The 7,509-nt window shown below is 42.9% G+C and overlaps 1 non-coding gene across 1 annotated transcript; it reads left to right on the top strand.

The window, feature by feature from the left end:
• Positions 1 to 1,885: 1,885 nt before the first annotated feature.
• On the top strand, positions 1,886 to 2,003 carry LOC145406909 (5S ribosomal RNA). The gene has a single exon (XR_013898615.1). It is a non-coding gene; the product is annotated as a 5S ribosomal RNA (ribosomal RNA).
• The last annotated feature ends 5,506 nt before the right edge of the window (positions 2,004 to 7,509 follow it).

Raw genomic sequence — 7,509 nt, 5'->3', positions numbered from 1 at the left:
CTATAGTGAATATTAACAATAAAATTCAGGCAATAGTAAACTGCGATAAAGACTTCTTTATCCCACAACCTGGTCAGGGTCCTTGATAAACACGGACCCAATAGCGTTCTTGTGTTGTGGCTGGCTTCTCCCACCGTCTTCTCACTCAGGCTGCCTTCTTTCCTTCTCCTCTCTGATCTGCCTTTGTTTTTTTGATACTCTTATCTCTTCTTCTCCGTCTCTGTTCTTTCTGTTTCATATTTCCTGTCTTTCTTCATTCTACTCTTCTCCGTCTCTGCTGTTGTAACCCCTTTTTATCTTTCATCTTGCTTCAGTCTATTCTTTCCTCTCGTTCCCCATTTCTATCGTCTTTCGTCTTTCCTCCTCCCCTTTCATTCCACTCTTGTTTTTTAATTTTTCCTTACTCCTTTTATTTTTCTCCCTCTCTCTGTCATTCTGCTTTTCCATGCCCTTCTCCGACAGTCTTTCTTCCGCTTTCCTCTTACTTCTCATACTCTTCCATTCAACTTTTTCTGCTTCTCCCCGGTCGCTGTTGTCCCTGTGTTGATCCAGCACTGACCTACCCTTATGTCTTTGTTCTTCTTGCTCCTTCCTCTCTTATCTCCCATCTCGGCTCTTTCTCGCATTACTTTCTCTTCTCTTACTATTATTATTATTCTGTTCTTATCCTCTTTCTTTCCGGTTCCCTTCCAGTCCTAATCTTCGGTACTCCTTTATGTTCTCTGTTTGTTTTCTCTTCCTCTACTCCTCCCATAAAATTTCATATATCTTCATTCTGTTTCTCTCCTTACTTTACCCCAATCTTCTTTCCAGCTCTTTCCCTTCTCATTCGCTCCTATCTTTATCCTTCATGTCCTTTAGTTTTTCCTCTACCTCTCTCCTAAAACACGTGAATTTCTGTGTGTGTGTGTGTGTGTGTGTGTGTGTGTGTGTGTGTGTGTGTGTGTGTGTGTGTGTGTGTGTGTGTGTGTGTGTGTGTGTGTGTGTGTGTGTGTGTGTGTGTGTGTGTGTGTGTGTGTGTGTGTGTGTGTGTGTGTGTGTGTGTGTGTGTGTGTGTGTGTGTGTGTGTGTGTGTGTGTGTGTGTGTGTGTGTGTGTGTGTGTGTGTGTGTGTGTGTGTGTGTGTTTTCATAATTCTTCTCTTCTCTTAATCGTCTTTCACGACGGTTTCCCTCACACTCCTTTCGTACCATATTCCTACTGTTTCTGCTTGCATTAGTTTACCCTTTCTTCCTCTATATTATTATCTTATTTTCTTCTATCCCCTGCTTACGATCCTTCATGCTTTTATTTTCTTTATTCCTTTCTTTCCAGTTTCCCTGTTTCTTTATACTATCTCTCACTCTCTCTCTCTCTCTCTCTCTCTCTCTCTCTCTCTCTCTCTCTCTTTCCTCCATTCATTTTTTATTTCTTACTGAATGTCTCTTCTATTGTCTTCCATCCTCCACCCCTCCACTATAAGAGGTCTTCTCAAATCTGAATGAAATCGTCTGAAGGTAAAAAGAATAAAATATAGTATAGAAGACGTTAACTTTCAACGCAGTGTAGCTTTGTTATTTGTTTTGCTTCAACCTAACAGTTATATTTATATTTAAAGTCCTCGTACTGATGGGGTTAATAATCCCCCTTCGATGCATATTGGCCTTGCTTTTTGTTCCATGGTCCTTTGTCGATTAATTCCTTCCTTCAGACTTCAGTCATTCTTTCCTTCCTTCAAGACTTCCATTATTTTCCTCCTCCTCCTCCTCCTCCTCCTCCACTAAGTTAATTATCTTAGCCATTCACTCGTTTCTAGACACATCTGGTCACACATTCCTTCATAATTTCACTCACAGACTCATGCACTCCCTCTCGTATCCTCTTATAAACTCAGTCAAATATATGGTAACAACGGCCATACCACGTTGAGTACACCGCTTCCCGTCCGATCAGCGAAGTTAAGCAACGTTGGGTCTGGTTGGTACTTGGATGGGTGACGCCTGGGAACACCAGATGCTGTTGGCATCCCTACGTGTCAAGTGAGGTTGGTGGAGAATTAGTGCCCCTCCCTGTAAAACAATTAACTCTAAGCCCTCGGCCACCCCGTTTGGGATACATGGCGTCTGGCAATGAATGAAAAATGAATAAGCATTCGCTTTCTCATTTATTAATTCATGCTCAGTAGTTCATATACTCACTCATAAAATTGACTCTCTCTCTCTCTCACACACACACACACACACACACATACAATCACCCACTCAAACCCACAAACTTACTCACCTACTCGTACTCATAATTTATTCAAACTCTCCCGCCCACTTACACACCCTACCTCACTCACTTTTTATTTTATTTTATTTTTTTTTTTTACGCCAGGTATCCCCTAAGGGCTAAGGCGTTGCCCCTGGGTAGAGGACTTTTGGACTGGAGCGTGTAGCATTTTATGACCGGATGCCCTTCCTGATGTCTACCAATGACCCTTGGGTGGATTCGATCCTCAACCCTTCGGTCAGAGTGGGGCGCTCTAACCCACTGAGCCACATCACATCACTTCATCTCACTCCACATTACATCACTCCACCTCTCTCCACATCGCTTCACTCCATCACACTCCATTTCACTCCACATTACGTCAATATATCTCACTACACTACGCAGTCTCCATCTCACTCCACATCACTCCATCTCGCTCTACAGCCCATCCCTCCATCTTACCCCATACCAAATCACTCCGTCTCGCTTCACATCACATCACTCCATCTCACTCCACATCACTTCACTCCATCTCACTCCACATCAGATCACTCCCTCTCACTCCATATCACATCGCAACGTCTCACTCAGCATCACATCATTCCATCTCACTCCACATCACTTCAAATCACATTCCTCCACACGATTTCAAATTACTTATCACATCATTCCATATCGCATCACTGTCTCACTCCACACCCATCATATCACCCACATCACTCCATCTGACTTCATACCAGACTACACAACATTACATAATTCCACATCACTACATCGCTTCACATCAGGTCAATCGACACCGTTCCACACAAAATCACCACATCGTTACATCACTCTCACATCACTCCGTATCACTCTTCATTACCCCGATATCATTCCACATCGCTCCGGTCTTCCCTCCTCTTATCCTTTATCGTACCTATCATCCGATTCCTGCCCCTCTCTCTCTCTCTCTCTCTCTCTCTCTCTCTCTCCTTTCCTTCCTGACCGTAGGTGTTCCTCCTTTGCCTGTAATTCATTCTTCTTTTTATAATTCGTCAAATGAAGCAAATCATTTCTTCTTACAACTGGAAATCTATGGAACTAACTACTTTCCAACAAGGTAGAATGCGCTACAGTATCGACAGTTAAAGTTGCATGAATGAATATCTAGCTTCTAGTCCCAATATACAAGACTGCATTCACTGATGACAAATGATAATACAGACTTACCTGCGAAATTTTTCTCTCACCAAGATCACGGAGGAAACGACAAATGTGTAACATCGCTTTACACGTAAATAATCTATTAATCGATCAACCTATAGCCAGACGCCATAATCCCGTAAGAGGTAGACGGTTATCTTGTAGTTAGTTGTTTTACGGGGAGGGGCACTAACTATCCATCAACCTACTTCTTGACACATGGGTTTGTTATGTGATTACCATCCAGCGTTGTAAATTGTTTCTTGACTTACAGGAAACCACTTGACTTGTCACTTAGTGTAAAGCTACCTGAAAAGGGAAGAAGAGTAATAAGAAGTGAGAGGAAAGATGGGAGAAATAGGAAGAGAGAAGGGCAGACAGAATAACAATGATAAAGGTGAAGGAAGTAGTAGCCAGTACTACATCAGGTGAGTGGATGCTGTAATGTCTACTTCTTCCTTCACCTTTATCATTCTTTTTCTGTGTCTGCCCTCCTCTCTTCCTATTTTTTTCCATTTTTTTTGTTTGTCACTTTTTATTACTCTACTCTCCTTTTGAACTGGCTTTACATTCAGCGACAAGCCAAATGGTTCCTTGTAAGGCAGGAAGATCTGTAAAATGCAGTTTTCCATTTATCCTTTTTTATAAATTTTCCAATAGTATTATTCTTTTAACATTCATCATAGCAGGCCTTCACTTTTTCCAGCTGGTCTTGTCTGGAGAGATTGGTGGATCATGGAATCCTTCCTGATTTTGGCAATCCTTGTCTTCGGCTCTAAGTAAAGGGATACTTCTTGATTGGACATCCTTGTCTGCGGCTCAAAACAGACACCATGTTTATAGTTCACTGTCTTACATATAGCCTTGAAGCGACAAAACGTTCTGTTTTTTTTCCCCTTTTGGTCCTGTCTTGCTAGCCGCTCTCCCCTTACTTGCCATTTCTCCTCCCTTCTACACACTGCCTCCGTTTCTACTGTTTCTTTATCTTTCCCTAACATCCCTGCTCATCCTGCTACTCACTTTCCCCTTATCAAACTTACCATTTTCTTTTCTCCAAATATCCCATCCTATCCTGCTACTCACTCCCTCTTTTCCTACTCCCTCTTTCTTCCCTACCACAAAGTCTCCCTCCCTCCCTCCCTATCAAACAATCCCCTCTATCCTTGTCTATCATATCACCCATTCCATTCCCACTTGTCCTCTCATTCACCCAGTCCTCTCTTACTTTGTCATCTCCCCTTTTTGTCATTCTCTCTCTCCATCTCTTCGTACCATCTCTCCCAGTAATATAAATCACTGACTCTTCCAAATCTCTCTAATTATTCCTCCCCTCCCAACTCTTCTTTTCTTCTTCTACGATTCCCCCCCCCCACCATCAAGCCCTCGCCTCCCTCCCCTCTTTGTAATATTCCCTCATCTGTCTACTTTCACGCTCATCTACGGACATTAATCTCCATACATCCATCCCCTCTACACACGCACACACACACACACACACACACACACACACACACACACACACACACACACTAAGAGAGAGAGAGAGAGAGAGAGAGAGAGAGAGAGAGAGACAAAGACAGACAGACAGACAGACAGACAGAGACAGACAGACAGACAGACAGACAGACAGACAGACAGAGTACAAGTACCCCCATCCCAAAACACACTATTAAATCAACAAGAACAATACAACTCAATCCTAATTACATTTCATATTATTATGCCATATGAAAATCAAGCTACAGTGTGTAGAAAGCTTAATGAATACTCCAGGCTGGCCCAACCTACACCACCAGCCGCCTAACGGGTCGTATGACTCTTGTACCCATAATGGCTGACTGGCAGATGAATTACTATGGATGGTGGCGATATGGTGGATATCGAGCAACGTGTATACCGTACCGGCAATAGTTATAATGTACAGACAATATGTATACCGCAGGCTGTTGGAGATACGTACAGAGTACGGTAAAAATTGTGAGGTAATATGTACCGTGTGAATATGATTTGGGGTGTGTGGAAATACGCATACAGTGTGTGTGTGTGTGTGTGTGTGTGTGTGTGTGTGTGTGTGTGTGTGTGTGTGTGTGTGTGTGTGTGTGTGTGTGTGTGTGTGTGTGTGTGTGTGTGTGGTAATATGTTTACAGAAGCAGAACTAGATTAAAAATGACGCGCGTTCTACCCTAAATGTAAACAACGTATATTTTGCCACCTGTGCGGGGAGGGGACGTCAAGGGGGGAGGGAGTAAGGGAGGGGAGGAGGGGGTGTGACTGAACCGATGATTAAATTACCGGGAAAATGAAACGGGTGAACACGCTGGCAAAAGAGAGAGAAAAATACATATGGTGTGTATTTTCATCTCCGCTGCACTCCCGCATTGATATATAACTGCAGGCTGGAGTAGGATATGGTATGGTTTTGAAGTATGGTTATTTATGGTGTTGTTGGGTGTGGTGTGGTAGGGTATCGTGTGGTATATGGTTGTGTGTGGTAGGGTATCATGTAATGTGGTAATGGCATGGTTAAATGTGATGCACTATGGGTGCAGTAGGCCAAGGTTTCGGAGGTGTAGTTATGATAAGTGTAGTGCAGCAGGATGTGATACAGTAACGGAATGGCAGGGATGTGGAGAGATATGGTGTGATAGTGGCGTGATTTGATTTGGTGTGGTAGGATATGGTGTGGGGGTTAGCTTTGGTGTGGTAAGATTATGGCTGCATGGGCTGTGGTAGGATATGGTGTGGGGATTAACTAGGGTGTAGTAAGAATATGGTTAGATGGGGGTATGGTAGCACATGGTGTTGTGTCAGCTATGGTGTGGTAAGAATATTGTTACACAAGGTGTGGTAGGATATGGTGTGGGGTTAGCTGTGGTGTGGTATGTATGTGGTTAGATGGGGTGTGGTAGGATATGGTGTGGGGTTAGCTGTGGTGTGCTATGAATGTGGTTAGATGGGGTGTGGTAGGATATGGTGTGGGGGTTAGCTGTGGTGTGGTATGAATGTGGTTAGATGGGGTGTGGTAGGATATGGTGTGGGGGGTTAGTTGTGATGTGGTAAAAATATGGTTACATGGAGTGTGGTAGGGTTCTCGTTATAGATATTGTACCTTCATTCTTCCCCCTCCATAATTACCTCTCCCAGTCTCCTCCTTCCTTACTTTCTCTTGTATTTCCTCTCCCCTTACTCCTTTTCCTCTATCATTCCTCTTCGGTCTTCCTCTCTCCTGCTGATATTCAGTTTCAGTGGAAAGCAGCACCTACACTAACAGATTTCCACCATTCACAATATTTTTAAGTTTTATGCCTCCGCCTACCTGTGGTGAAGGAGGAAGCAGGTGATTGGTCTGTCCGTCCGTGTATGCGTGGGTGCATACGTTGGTGTGTCCGCGGCATTTTTCTGGGCGCGATATCTCCTCAAACCATCGATGAACTTCCACCAAACTTTTGTCAGTGGTGCAGTAATGAGCTAATTAAGTCAGATAGGTCAAGGGGTCCCTCCCCATAGCTTCATAGTTCTCATAGCTTCCCATCTGTCCTTATATAGTTTACAGATCTGGATAAGTTTCATTCATTTTGGTGCTTGTGTTACCATATGGATATTTCATTTCCTCCTAACTCAACTTAAAAATCCCGTCAAATTTTATTCCTGCAAATACTGGTACCTTGGTCTTCCCATTAATTAAAGGTCCTTTTGTTGTCCTCACAGTTTAGTCTGTCACCCATAATACCATTCACTCATATGCAGATTACTCAGCATTTCACAATTCCTTCATACTTAAGCACACATTCACAAAGTTTACTATCTGTAACTCCCAATTCACCACAGCAATCTTCTGAAACCTAGACTCATCTAAGATCACTGAATGGGGACAAAATAACACTGCTTCATTTAAAGCTAGAAATAAACATATTTCCAATTTACTAATAGACAGGTATTGTCTGGTTCCTACATTACCTTCAATGCAACCAATATTCCTATCACTAAAATTATTGAAATTCTCGGTGCTTCGCATTACAATAGCCTCAGTTGGACCTCAATTGTTAGATCACTTGTTAAACTGCCTCAAAACGAAACTTGGATTACTGTA

Source organism: Coenobita brevimanus, chromosome 71 (assembly GCF_032717465.1).
Source record: "Coenobita brevimanus isolate Jiangsu-jjx chromosome 71, ASM3271746v2, whole genome shotgun sequence".
Taxonomy (NCBI): Eukaryota; Metazoa; Arthropoda; class Malacostraca; order Decapoda; family Coenobitidae; genus Coenobita; species Coenobita brevimanus.
Note: the sequence above shows the minus strand (reverse complement) of the source record. Positions and strands in the feature narration are given on the sequence as shown.